This window comes from Triticum dicoccoides, chromosome 6B, assembly GCF_002162155.2.
Source record: "Triticum dicoccoides isolate Atlit2015 ecotype Zavitan chromosome 6B, WEW_v2.0, whole genome shotgun sequence".
Taxonomy (NCBI): Eukaryota; Viridiplantae; Streptophyta; class Magnoliopsida; order Poales; family Poaceae; genus Triticum; species Triticum dicoccoides.
Genome location: NC_041391.1, coordinates 682,983,462 through 682,998,693, shown reverse-complemented (window position 1 = coordinate 682,998,693; position 15,232 = coordinate 682,983,462).

Genomic DNA, 15,232 nt, shown 5'->3' with positions numbered 1-15,232 from the left:
ATTGCTGTAGATTATTGCTGGCCTCCTTGGTCGGCGAGGTTAGGATTTTCATGGTTTGTCGGCATGGCGGCAGCGACGGCTTTCCTTTGCAGTTTGGTTCTCCCGCCTCCTCTTCGTCAAATTTTTGCGGCCTTCGATGCTAGCGGGAGGCATTTTAGCTTTTTTGGAGGTTGGGATCTTGGATTTGTTATCATCCGATAGCATTGGCTTTGGCCGTTTCTTCTTCAGGGTGTTGGTTCGGTAGGACTGTGGCTTTGATGACATCATGCCCGCCATCAACAAGGACTTGTTGGTCGCGGGTGGATGTGAGAGGAAGACAATGTTGATTTCGCCAGGACCGATTTATAATTTTTAAAAATTTCTATAAGTACGTCCTTTTTGCAAGGAAAACTTTTGATCAATTCATCAACTGTCATGGCGGTACAAAGAACACGAGAAGTAACATAAATTATATTCAGCCCATAGACCACATAGTGACGTGCACAATCACTGGACCGAGCCGAAGGCGCGCTGCCGTCATCGCCCCTTCTCACCGGAACAGAGCAAGTCTTGTTGTAGTAGACAGTTAGTAAATTGTCGTGCTAAGGTCCCACATGACCAACTCACCGGAACAACAACCATCATTGATGATGAGAAGCATTGATCAGAAGGATCTAATTTATAGACACATGAACAAAGACGAACACCACCGGAGACGCACCTCCATACGCCCTTTCGACGATGCTAGATGCACCATCGAGACAGGAACTAGTCGAGAAGGACCTTATTCCATTTTCAGGGAACCGCCGCTGCCTCACCTTCTTGAGCAGGACACAAAACCTAATCGACTTAAAAAAACACCTAGAACGGAGTAGTAGCCTTCCCGCGACAAGGTTCACCGCGCCTCCATAGCCCTAGGTCATGGAAGGAGACGCAGATCGGCGGCGGTGCCGATGGGAGTTAGCAAGCCCTTGTCGTCTGAGAGTCACCTTTCTTAGGGAGAAGAAAAAAATGTATTTAAATTTCTATAAGATTGACCTTGGAAAGGTTGGTTGACTAACATATGGCCTTTGGCCTGTCTTGATACATCCGTATCTCAACAAATTTAAGACAACTAATATGGATCGAGAGAGTAATTTATAAATTTTGACTTACAAATTACCATAAGTACTTAATTATTGTATTACGGTAAATTGTGATCTACAAACAACCCTGTCGTTGTCAATGAAAATATATCCACAGGGAGCTGACGTCGCTGGCTCACCGGACCATTTGGACAAGAAGTTTTTATCCTGACTTTGTTCATGTTATTATATTGTTATATGGATGTCTATTTCCTGCAGCAAACTGTTTCCCTCCTGTAAACCTGCAATATGCACTCACTGGCGTACACGCATGGACGGCCCGTGGATGGTGTGGTCGGACGGACGGAGACGCTCCAACGGGAAAGGGAAGAGGCGTCGTACGCATATATGCACAAAAAATTAGGGGTTGACCTGACGACCATGGCATGCCAACTGATCTCCCCATTTCCCACCGCCGTCAGCAGTTTAATTAAACCGTCAACAGCTCTCATGCCGCCATTGATCGGTGGGCAGTCCATTCCATCCGTTTCTGCTTGATGATTAGCAAAAGCACGGCTCATGTCATTCAGTTTTTCTCGAAGACTCGGCAGATGCATACTGAATTCCAAGCCAAAGTCGCTTTGCATATCAAACAGAACTAACGCCTCTACCTCACAAGACAATGACAATCTACTAGGGCGTGTTTGGTTTCAGTTTGGAACAGTAGTCGCATTGCATAGCCTTCTCAACCAAGTCTGGTTGAGGAAAAACAGGCCCTAATACACCATACGCAACTTGTTTGGTTGCGTGTATCCCTACTCCCTGCATTAGGTAATACCCATGTGCATTTTGTTTAGTTGGCTGCATTGGCCCTAGCGGCACATGAACACGGCGTTTGGTTGCATACGGCGTACATGTCGTGCTTACCTTGTACCCTAGTTGGTGAGCTTACCCACAACGATCACAGCTAGCACACCAACGCCACAACACAACAATGGTGACGAACTGGGCGAAGATGATGAAGTTCTTCAGCTTCAGGACGAACTGACGATCCACCTTAGCAGCTTCCACTTTGACAGCTCCGACCTTGGCACTGTCGACACTGCTGCCTCCGTGCTTTCGCACCCATGCAGAGTAAGCTTGTTCTGCTGCCTGCCTAGTCTTGAACCCTCTACAGTTGCAGTTGCTATACGATGCCACTTGTGCATTGGCTTCTTCCCATGAACTATAAACCCCTGGAACCTCACCGATGAATACGATATACCACTTGCCCTAGCAATGCACAAGAGGAAGAGTTGAAGCAGCAAATCAATGGAGCACAAGTAGCAAGCAAAGTAGCACACAAACAATAATGGAGCGGAAGAGAAGTAAAGCATGCGTGATCATACGGCATAACAAGTTCAACCTAGCACTACCTTGGTGTTAACCTACCACCACATCCAAAAGAGGGTGTCGTCCTACCACCGCAAGTTCACCATCAGCAGGAGGGGTTAGTATATACCACCTCACCAAAATATACAGACCATCAAATAGTTTTTGGGCCCTAGCTACACAAAATGTACGTTGTCATCATCATCGTTGTCGTCGTCGCCATCGCCATCGCCGTCGGGGATCATGCACGCTCACAGACAGCACTACTCTACTAGTAGTGCTTGCCTAGCCAGCTCCTGAGCCACAACACCCTGTGAGCGTCGGCCATGGCAACGAACCCAACACCCTGGGCCTTGTTGTCAAGCAGGTGGCTGAGAGCTGCCATGAGAGCCTCGTCGCTGAATCCATCCTGGGTCATGACAGCACCATACAGGTCAGGATGGACGTCGACGGGCTTGCACTCCCTGATGGCTGTTGCCACCTCCTTCACCGCCTCAGTCATGCTGCAAAAGACATTGATCTCCTCCTCCATTAGGCCTCCTCTCTTCCTCTTTCTATCATGGTTGGGGTCAAATGGCTTGTCGAAGGGCTTCACAGCGGGCTTGTCAGGGCCATCAAGGACCTCAACGTCCGGTGTCCCAGGGAAGTCTGGCATGGGAGAACCAAGAGGCTCACCCGAGCCCATGGCATGCTTCCCAGTTGCCAGCCCGAAGGAGAAGATAATGCTGCATCTAGTTCTAGTTCTGGATGGGTGTGTTGAGGAACTCAGTGTCCCTTGGGTCGTCCTAAGAATGAAACACATGTGTTGTTAGTTGCGATTAGGAGTAGGCAATGGTGGACAGTATGAAAAGGAAGAGGGCTGTGAGCTAACCGCGACATGGCCGGCGTAGTGCTCTGCCTCCAGAACTATGGAGCAAGTGTTCTCATCCCATGAGGCGCTGCTAAGGTCCCTCAGCTTGTACACTTGGATCCATCAACTTCTCCACTTCCTCAGGTGGTTGTACACCTGGGTGGCAGACACCTCTTGCCCACAGAACTCGAACACCTTCTTCGCAACGGTGTTCAAGTGCACCTCCTTGAAGCCCTTGTCAGTCCTAACTCCACTAGAGATGAGATCACACATCTTGTCTAGCACGAACGTGGACATGAACGGCTGCCACTTCATGTTGTTGGACCTACCATCCTTCTTTGCCTTTGCTGCTGCTAGCTTGATTGCAGCGGCAGCAGCAATAGCAGCAGGAGTTGGCTCAACAAGCACTACTAGCACATAGAGGGAATCAGACTCGAACACCTCTGAATCAGGTGCCATCTCGGACATAGGCTGCGAGTCCTCGACAAACGATGGAGCAAACTGGCTGTCAGACACGACAATGGCCTGACTAAGATCTTGCGTCTGCGTGGTCATGTCCTACAATCATAGCACGCATTAACAGTGAGCATAGCACACAACATACGGACAATCCATGAAAGCAGGAGCATACATGCACATGGTTCATCACTATCATAGCAAGCACATGCTTCATCACTATCATAGTAAGCATACCAGACAATCTATGAGCAGAAACATACATCTACAACAAACAACATGCTACAAATAGACCACCAATAGCTACAAATCACATATCTAAGCATGATTCAACACAAGCACAAGGTTCAACTTCAAACTCTACTACTAATCTAGCCTACCACATGCTTGAACATCTATCCCTACCACAAATTGCAACCGCAGCATAGCAACCAACCATATCGACTCATAGATCAGACCACTAATCAACCATGCATCTAGATCAAACCCTAGCCGCAGCTCAGATCTAGCTAGAAGGAACGGAGAGAAAGGGGGATTGAACTCACAGAGGCCATGGCTGCAGCTTGATGACGAGGGGGGATGGTGGTGGAAGATGAACGCCGGCCGGTGAAGGAGCTCCGACGCCGTGGACCGCTGGCCGATGAAGATGCGCCGCTTATCTGCTCGTCGGTGCCGATGCGCGTCAGCGGGAAGGTGCGAACGGAGGAAGAATGGTGGCGGGAGTTGGGGCGGTGAGGGAGGGGCTAAATAGGGGGTGGAGCGGCGGGAGGTGAGCCAAAATCCTCCCACCGATTTTTCGGTGACGCCGGCGAGCTCGCGCCATCTCTCCTGCTCGCACGAGGGGAGAAGCGCGTTGCCCTCTGATACGTCTCCAACGTATCTATAATTTTTGATTGTTCCATGCTATTATATTATCCATTTTAGATGTTTATGGGCTTTACTTTACACATTTATATCATTTTTGGGACTAACCTACTAACCGGAGGCCCAGCCCGTATTGCTATTTTTTTTGCCTATTTCAGTGTTTTGAAGAAAAGGAATATCAGACGGAGTCCAAACGGAATGAAACCTTCGGGAGCATGATTTTTGGAACGAACGTGATCCAGATGACTTGGAGTGCAAGTCAAGAAGCAATCGAGGCGGCCACGAGGGTGGAGGGCGCGCTTCCCCCTACTGGGCGCGCCCCTATCTCGTGGGCCCCTCGGGCGTCCACCGACCTACTTCTTCCTTCTATATATACCCACGTACCCCGAGAACATCAGAGGAGGCCACGAAAAACTATTTCCACCATCATAACCTTTTGTATCCGCGAGATCCCATCTTGGAGCCTTCGTCGGCGCTGTGCCGGAGGGGGAATCGATCATGGAGGGCTTCTGCATCAACACCATAGCCCCTCTGATGAGTTGTGAGTAGTTTACCACAGACCTTCGGGTCCATAGTTAATAGTTAGATGACTTCTTCTCTCTTTTTGGATCTCAATACCATGTTCTCCTTGATCTTTTTGGAGATCTATTCGATGTAACTCTTTTTGCGGTGTGTTTGTCGAGATCCGATGAATTGTGGGTTTATGATCAAGTTTATCTATGAGAAATATTTGAATCTCCTCTGAATTCTTTTATGTGTGATTAAGTTATCTTTGCAAGTCTCTTCGAATTATCAGTTTGGTTTGGCCTACTAGATTGATCTTTCTTGCAATGGGAGAAGTGCTTAGCTTTGGGTTCAATCTTGTGGTGTCCTTTCCAAGTGACAGCAGGGGCAGCAAGGCACGTATTGTATTGTTGCCATCAAGGATAAAGAGATGGGGTTTATATCATATTGCATGAGTTTATCCCTCTACATCATGTCATCTTTCTTAATGCGTTACTCTGTTCTTTATGAACTTAATACTATAGATGCATGCTGGATAGCGATCGATGTGTGGAGTAATAGTAGTAGATGCAGACAGGAGTCGATCTACTTGTCATGGATGTGATGCCTATATACATGATCATGCCTAGATAATCTCATAATTATTCGCTTTTCTATCAATTGCTCGACAGTAATTTGTTCACCCACCGTAATACTTATGCTATCTTGAGAGAAGCCACTAGTGAGACCTATGGCCCCCGGGTCTATCTTTTATAATATAAGTTTTCAATCTACTTTTATTTGCATCTTTACTTTTCCTATATATATTATAAAATACCGAAAATATATTTATCTTATCATATTATCTCTATCAGATCTCACTTTCGCAAGTGGCCGTGAAGGGATTGACAACCCCTTTATTGCGTTGGTCGCGAGTTCTTTGCTTGTTTGTGTAGGTGCATCGGAATTTTGAGGAGCCTCCTACTGGATTGATACCTTGGTTCTCAAAAATTGAGGGAAATACTTACGCTACTATTTCTGCATCACCCTTTTCTCTTCAAGGAAAACCAACGCAAGCTCAAGACGTAGCACCCTCCCTTGCCTCGCCCGAGCCAGGCTCGCGAGCTACTGCCGAATCGTGCGTTCCCCCTGGGCCTGGCCTGGACGTGCTTTAAGTTCCGGGCGATGCGGGCCACACAGTGAATGCAGGAAACCAAACGGGCCAAATTCTTCCTACTCGGGCCAGGCTGGGCCTAATTCGAGCAACCAAACACGCCCCTAGTTTTTGTCCAACAATTTCTGTTTCCCTCCTGTGCGTACATGGGAGGGCGGCCAGGATTTCTGGATGGTGCCATCGGACGGACAAACGAGGTTGGACTTGATGAAACGGGTGCATACACAGAGACTAGACAAAAGCCGATGAAACTCATTCTAGAAAGAGTCGTCCACCATCAGACGGTCTCTGCTAAGATTAAATGAAGCGAGACTTTCTTGCAAAAGAAACTTATGCAGTCAAACAGGGCACCGCCTGGACCCGAGTCCATTCAACGTAACAAAGTCCTGGCCTAAATTTCATTCCTGATAACATATGACTTAAATGATAAGTGCCGCACATGTGGCATGGAATAAACACCTCATGACGATTTTACAATTAAATTTGTCATCTAAAAAGAAAACAAAACCCAAGGTTTGTGTATCCGGTTCTTGTCCAACAAACTGTTTCCCTCCATTAAGAGCATCTACAACTGGACGCCTCAAACCACTCCTCATACGCCCGCAGATGCATCCGATCAGTGACCGGACAGGAGAGAGAAGGAAAAACGTAACCCAACTAGACCTCTCATATCATCCTTATGCGTCCGGACTGTCCACGAACCCTTATATCCATCTCAAATATGGGGAGGATATGAGGGCTTGCGGACACGCCCGGGCGCACCTGGGTATTTCGCCACATAGGACGCGGTCCCATCCCGGACCGCATTTTCTCTTTCTTTATTCATTCTTTTATTTCCCTCTCTTCATCTCCATCAATCACATGCAAATGACCGGATATATGAGAAGCAAAATAAGGAGTATGTCTGCTCAGATGGATAAATAGGGGCTCAAAACGGTCATGTCTGGTCACGTCCGCAGGCGTTTAAGGGGTCATATTTGCTATGTCCGGCTGTAGATGCTCTAAACCTACAATATTCATTGGTGCAGTACATATATGGATTTATGCCGCAATAGGAAAAAGAAGATTCATATAGATACATGTGCAAAAACTAGGGTTTGACCTGACAGGGGTGGACCAAGTGATCTGCACGCATGGAAACACTTTGGGCGTGTTCGGTAGCTCTCTGGCTCCTCAACTCCTCAGCTCCAGGTCGGAAGCGCAACAGAATGATCAAAATCCTGGTTATGCCGGTGAGAAGCTGGCTATCCCCGCAATGTAAATGTGACGCCCCCGATTCAATTGTACACTAATCATGCACGCAAACGTGTACGATCAAGATCAGGGACTCACGGGAAGATATCACAACACAACTCTAAAAGTAAAATAAGTCATACAAGCATCATATTACAAGCCAGGGGCCTCGAGGGCTTGAATACAAGTGCTTGACATCAACGAGTCAGCGGATGCAACAATATCCGAGTACAGACATAAGTTAATCAAGTTGCCATAAGATGGCTAGCACAAACTGGGATACAAATCGAAAGAGGCGTAGGCCTCCTGCCTGGGATCCGCCTAACTACTCCTGGTCGTCGTCAGCGGCCTGCACATAGTAGTAGGCACCTCCAGTGTAGTAGGAGTCGTCGTCGACGGTGGCGTCTGGCTCCAGGGCTCCAACGTCTGGTTGCGGCATCCGGGAAGAAGATGGAAAAGGAGGAAAAGAGGGAGCAAAGCAACCGTGAGTACTCATCCAAAGTACTCGCAAGCAAGGAGCTACACTACATATGCATAGGTATATGTGTAAGGAGGGAATATCAGTGGACTAAACTGCTGAATGCCAGAATAAGAGGGGGATAGCTAGTCCTATCAAAGACTACGCTTCTGGTAGCCTCCGTCTTGCAGCATGTAGAAGAGAGTAGATTGAAGTCCTCAAAGTAGCATCGCATGGCATAATCCTACCTGGCGATCCTTCCCTCGTCGCCCTGTGGAAAAGTGATCACCGGGTTGTCCTAGAACTTGTCTGGGTGTGTTTTATTAAGTATCCGGTTCTAGTTGTCATAAGGTCAAGGTACAACTCCGGCTCGTCCTTTTACCGAGGGACACAACTATTCAAATAGATAAACTTCCCTGCAGGGGTGCACCACATAACCCAACACGCTCGATCCCATTTGGCCGGACACACTTCCTGGGTCATGCCCGGCCTCGGAAGATCAACACGTCGCATCCCTACCTTGGCACAATAGAGAGGTCAGTACGCCGGTCTAAATCCTATGCACGCAGGGGTCTGGGCCCATCGCCCATTGCACACCTACACGTTGCGTGCGCGGCCGGAAGCAGACCTAGCCCCCTTAATACAAGAGCAGGCTTACGGTCCAATTTGGCGCGTGCCGCTCATTCGCTGACGTCACGAAGGCTTCGGCTGATACCACGACGCCGAGTTCCCATAACTGTTCCCACGTAGTTGGTTAGTGCGTATAGGCCCGTGGCCAGACTCAGATCAAATACCAAGATCTCGTTAAGCGTTTTATTATGAAGTAACCGCGAACGCCGTCCAGGGCCAGGCCCACCTCTCGCCTAGGTGGTCTCAACCTGCCCTGTCGCTCCGCCACAAAGATCCACACAGAGGGCCAACGGGACAAATGTCTTTTCAGCCGCCAATCCGTGAATCACTCGCGGGTACTCAACGAGCCGACCCGACTTTAGTCACCATATATATAGTAAGTATATATGTATAGAATACACCCGTGATCACCTCCCGAGTGATCACGACCCGATAGTATAGCAAGGCAGACTGACAAGAATGTAGGGCCAATGATGATAAACTAGCATACTATACTAAGCATTTAGGATCGCGGGTAAGGTATCAACGATTGTAGCAACAATGACATGCTATGCAACAAAATAGGAGTAACCAAACAGTAACATGCTACACTACTCTAATGCAAGCAGTAGAGAGAAGAATAGGCGATATCTGGTGATCAAGGGGGGCTTGCCTGGTTGCTCTGGCAAGAAGGAGGGGTCGTCAACTCCGTAGTCGAACTAGGCAGCAGCAGCGTCGGTCTCGTAGTCTACCGGAGAGAAGAGGGGGAAGAAACAATATATACAATGCAAAAATAAGCATTACAATGCATGACATGACAATGAGCGATGTTAGGTGTGCCCTAACGCGGTAGTAGGTGATACCGGTGAAAGGAGGAAACATCCGGGAATGTATCCCCGGTGTTTCACGTTTTCGGACAGATGAACCGGAGGTGAAATGTTGCAGGTTCACTATGCTGCGGACGAACGGGCTGCGTATCTAGATTCGTCTCATCGTTTTGAGCAACTTTCATGTACAAAGTTTTTCCATCCGAGCTATGGCTCATTTTATATTAATTTTACAAGATTTAATCATTTTTAGAATTTATTTAATTATTTTAAATCAACATTATCCTGAATAGTGTGTGCTGACGTCATCATGACGTCAGCAGTCAATAGAAGTGTTGACTGGGTAAAACTGACAGATGGGGCCCGTTGACTGGGTCAACTGCACAGTCAGCAGTCAGCAGTCCTGTTGACTTAGTCAAACTTACGTGTGGGTCCCACTGTCATTGATTGCTTAGATAATTAACATAAGTTAATTAAGCTAATCTATCTATCTATCTATACCTATACTAATCCTAGATTCCCTAGAAATTCCCACGTTAATCAGTAATTAGGAGCCGTTAATCTGATGGGACCGAGTTATTACAGTGTAGATCTAACCTATCTATTTATCTATTGCTCTCGAGGAAAAAAAAGGACACCTATTAATTCCCACGTTGATCTGGAAATAGGAGACGTACATCTATCTAATGGGACCATGTTATTAGGTCTAGATTAACTCATACAAGTTTTGTAAAAAAAAAGAGAGATGCCCTGTTATTACGGTGGAGAGATGGTCGTGGAAAAAGATTGCTCCAAGGCCCACATTCATGGTCGGTTGTAAAAATAGATTCCTTCAATCACGCGATCCTTTCCTGAGAAAAGAACAAACGATCCTAATACTATTCCATCGTTTCTTGCTTTCCTAATTAAAAAAACTATATCTCTATCTAAAAAAAAAGAAATCATTCCGCCAAACACACGATCCTTTCCTGAAATAAAAAACACACGATCCTAATACTACTCCATCGTTTATTGCTTTCATAATTAAAGCAATCTATATCTCTTTCTAAAACATAAAAAGAAATCTCTATCTCCTACACTACACGTTCCTTCCTCTTCACGGTACTCCCCGCAGTTGATTTGCACGGCATGCGTCATGGACCTTGGCCTACCTTGAATTTAACCTAACAACCTCAGCGAGCCTCCTCATCGGGGTGGAAGAGCCTGATAATCTTCTGCGCGTCAGCAATGGAGAGGAGCCGTGATGGTTGAATTCCAACAGCAACCACATCTGCAGCCCATGCTATTCCCATTGGAGAAGGAAAAGATTATTAGATTAAGGCTGGCATGATCATTCGCCTACATGTGGATTAGCGGCATGGCATCAACTAGGCTCGCCATCAAGGTTGGAGAGCCAGATCACTCATGGCGCCCAACATACAGGTTAGCAGATTGATCAACTTTCATGTGTGGTTTTGATTCGGTATGTCAGCGATGGAGACGAGCGTGCTGAAGTCTGGAGAGAAATTCCAAAGGCAATTGCATGTGCAGCCTGTGCTATTCCAAGTGGAGAAAGAGAAGAGCTTTGATAATTTAGATTAGTCAAACATCGGTGCTCAAGATGGTACGACATGTTTTAGTTCTCATGTAATTTTTTTGAATTAACACGAGGACTTCTCATGTTAATTTTTTTGAATTAACACGATGACTTCTCATGTTAATATTCTTCTTTTCATGCATTCTCTTGACGGGAATTAGTGCAGTATTCTCTTTGTTGAATTTGTCCATCTGACAAACTCATTTGCAGAAATATACTCACCCATAAATCCCCATCTTTCCAATTTTAAAGGTTTTATTAGATGGCTGGTCTGAATTTGCACACAACACATTATTGTTGTTAATAACATAGATTCTGATGTAATATTTAGACCTAGACCATGCGAACGCATGGGCTCCGTAGTCACCGAGTTCATCCTCGGTTGTCTACCTCCACTAAATTCCGTGAATATTCTGCTTTGTTTTTCTCCAGCACTAACACCACAGATCTCTTATTTTTCATATAAGTACACCACACGCAAAGCCAAGACGCTGATTTCGAGGACGCTGGATCACATAGGTAGCTTAACAGGTTTTATTTTCCATCCTCAACGGAATATGTTTGCATGGTGAAATGGTTTGTTTTAGTGCTGGTAGATGATTCGCAGGTGGTGGTTCGGATAGCATGCTACCGCTGTAAAAGAAGTGGAGAACTAGGATATGTTGTCGTGCCAAGTCCCAATGGGGACGCGGGCCTGTTATGCTAGGCCAAGTTGGGCAGATCATGCTTACCATGTCTATGGTGGGAGCTAACCGACTGTGTCCAGTGACCCAACAGAACGGCCATCAGCGGCAACGCACGCAGATTAAAGATGGGAACCAGGACTGCAGGAGTGCATGACAACGGAAACTGCAAGCATGTTGTACATGAAGGGAGAGGGACAACGGACGGATGAGAGCTGACGAAGTGATAGATATTTACGCCGGTACGTGTTCTAGAGATTGGATTTTAATTAATAAATCCTATGCAACTAAGATGTTGGTTCAAGCATAATTCCTTTCACCGCTGGGACTGTATCATGCCTTTGTTGCAGTTCAGCTGTACTTCATCTTTCTCAATGGAACCAATGATGCCCTTAGTATCTTTCTTACCAAACGTTTTTATTCTCTTTGAGAAGAAACAATCAGTGTTTAAGCACAGTTTAGTTGCTGTTTGGTGGATGTCTTAATGTATTCTGATTATTGTTTGTTTCATCTTTTATCTTATATAAACAGGAGTAACAATGGCTACGAACCAACAGGATGCTCTATGATTCTTGGAACAGATACAAATAAATTAGTATATTCTCTTGAAAAAGGTGTGTTATGCAAAATTCAGATCTATACCATGTTTCCTTTCAAAAAAAAAACCTTTAGCGTGTTTTTTGGGTCATATATAGTTGTCAAACAAAAATTTCAGAAACAATCAGATATTCGGGGAACTTAAACCTATAGTTTCCAACACTTATTTTCTTTTATAAGTAGAAATACTGAAAAGTATAAAATAACGTTCCACACAGTTTGAAATTGCTTTGGTCTAGCGCACATGCGTACATGGAAAAACATAACAGTAGAGGTTATTGGCAAGGGACGATACTGGCTAATTGGTTTTTTTACATTAATTGTTGAGGTTTCTGTACAACTTAATCATGGTCACTCTCTATATAAAACAATAGTACAATATATCTAAATAGATGGTACATAGTGGAAAAAAGGTTTGACTTCATTAAGTTGACATAAAAAAAAGAAATAGTAGTTTGTACACCTTAATTTCTAGCCCCATATTAAGTTGATGCCATTTTTGCGAGGGTATTTGATGATTTTCTTCTATGGATTTTTCTAAAGGGAAACGATTTCTCTCAGCCGGTTGACAATCACCGTGCGCCCGTCGCCTCCTTTGCGTGCCAGGCGTCCTCAGCATAAAGGTAAGTACAAACACCTATTTCAACAACAGCGGTGTTGTTGTAATATTGGCGGCGAACAATTATTTTGATGCTATGTGGTTTTGTTTTGTAGAAATATAATCCTGCAACAAGTTCTCTGACGCAGCTCTGTTACAAGACGGTTGTTGCAGAAAAATTCTAAAACTGCAAGAAGACGTCTTTTGCTGAAAATTCTACAGCAAGATGTCTGTTGCAAGAAATTTTCACAACAAGGCATGTGTTGCAATGGGGGATGGTAACGCTCGGCCGTTCGATGCGTCAAATCCGATGGCTCGCGGCATTTTAAAAAGACCAGTCAGCAGACGCGTAGCGCGTCCATAAAATGGTGCATATGGTACCAATTAAATGTGATGCCTTACAAAGGAGCAATTATGACCAGTAAAAAAGATATTGGATTATGATCGATGAGCAAAGCACAAATTTAGGGATGTCTTGGTAGTTGTATCAATGTTCTGAATTGCATTTTAAATCAATTGGTACTTCAACCGGGAGAGATTGTTTAGAAAGCTACTTTACAGTGTCACACAAGTTGAAGGTAAGGATTGGTATATTTCTTCCGAATATTTATAAAGTCATGCACAGTTAGATATTACCTTTTTTGCAAGTCTTATATGAATTTACACTTTCAAGGAAGTATGCCAACAAAACTGGCACATATTAAACATGCACAATAATGCACTTGAAATAAAAATTGATGGATATTATGTTGATTTAATTTTAATTATAAAAATATGGCATTGCAGAAAAATCACTTTGGAAAAAGGAATAATTTTGAAGCATTCAGTAGTCAAAATAACAACAATGAACCAAAACCATATCAATTCATCAATATTCTATAGACTAGCCCGTGCAAATGCACGGGTTCATGACTAGTTAGGTTAATTAAACCTGATAAATTAAGTTAATTAATTCTTTAATTAATTTATTTATTAGTTATTTACTTATTTAAAATTCTTTTTCATTCATCCTTTTTTGAAATCATTCTAGGCGTGGGCGCCGTTTGGCAGTGGCCCAAGGCCTTAACGGGGCGGGCGCTAGGCGGCTGAAGCGGGCGCTGGGCACAACCCGTCTGACAGGGCGCTCGCCCGGTCCAGCCCCGGGGCAGGGCGCAGTGGGGCACCGGTGGGGCGACGACGCCAGCGTCAGGGGGTGAAGTGGGGAAGGCGGAGCAGTTGGGGGCCGCGGAGGACGCCGTTCGCGGCCAGCGGCCCACGGCGGGCGCGGTGCGAAGGCCGGTGCAGGGGGGCGAGCAGGCGCGGGCTGGCGGCCTCTAACGAGCAGCGATGCACGGCCAGGCGTTGGGGATGCGATGGGCGCGCAGGCGCATCACGCGCACGGCGCGACCATGAGGGGGGAGGTTAGGGGCGAAGCGGCTCGTGCTAGCGTGTGGGGACGAGCGGGAGGCAGCGCCAGACAGAGAGGGAAGAGAGGGGAGGCGGGCCTCACGTTCGAGTAGAGACCAGGGGGCGGCGAGGCTCGAGGGAGCCGTTGTGGAGGAGGATGGGGATGACCGACGGAGACGAGGAGGAGATCCGGCGAGGGAGCGTTCCGGCGTGGCGGCTCCGGCGAGGTCCAGGTGGGGCGGCGGTGGCCACGGCGTCTGCGGCCTTCGGGCGCGATCTTGAGCAAGCGGGAAGGGCGAGAGAGAGACGACGGGACAGCGCCGACGGGGTCCGACGAGCGCCTGGCGACGAAGAACGGCGGGGTAGGCAGCGGGGCGCCGGGCGCCGAGGTTGTTGTCCCGATGCAGAAGGGGATCGAGGAGTGGGGGAGCGAGGAGAGTGGGGGTGTGAAGTGGGAAGTGGGGATGGGGGTTAGGGTTTCCGTCGGTGAGAGGTTATGGAGGTGAGTGGGTGGGCCGGCCTGTTGTTAGCGGGGTGGGCCAAACAACCTAGGGGGTGGGGGGCTTTGCCTCTATTATAATTTTGTTTATTTTTACCTTTGTTTAATAAATTATAAATCTAGCCCCTAAATTAGTACTAATACTTATGACACTGCCATAATTGATTTGGCACCCTAAACAATTAGTTTATATTTGTTTAGTAATTACAAAGGCATTTAACTAATCTTTTTGCTATTGTTTTAATTTATTATAGGACATTCAAACTCTTTTTTAAAAATGTTGGTTCTCCACCAATATTATCTAGGGATTATTTTTCACGCATAGAACATTTTAGTTTTAATGTTTGAAACTTTTAATGTTTGACTTTTAAATTCAAATTCGAACCTGAATAGTTTTGATCCAACGCGAGATTAGTAACAGTAACCGAGGTGACGTGGAATCATTAACGTGGGATTACTGTAGCCTAATTATCCGGGCGTCACAAATCTCCTCCACTACAAGAAATCTCGTCCCGAGATTTGAGCG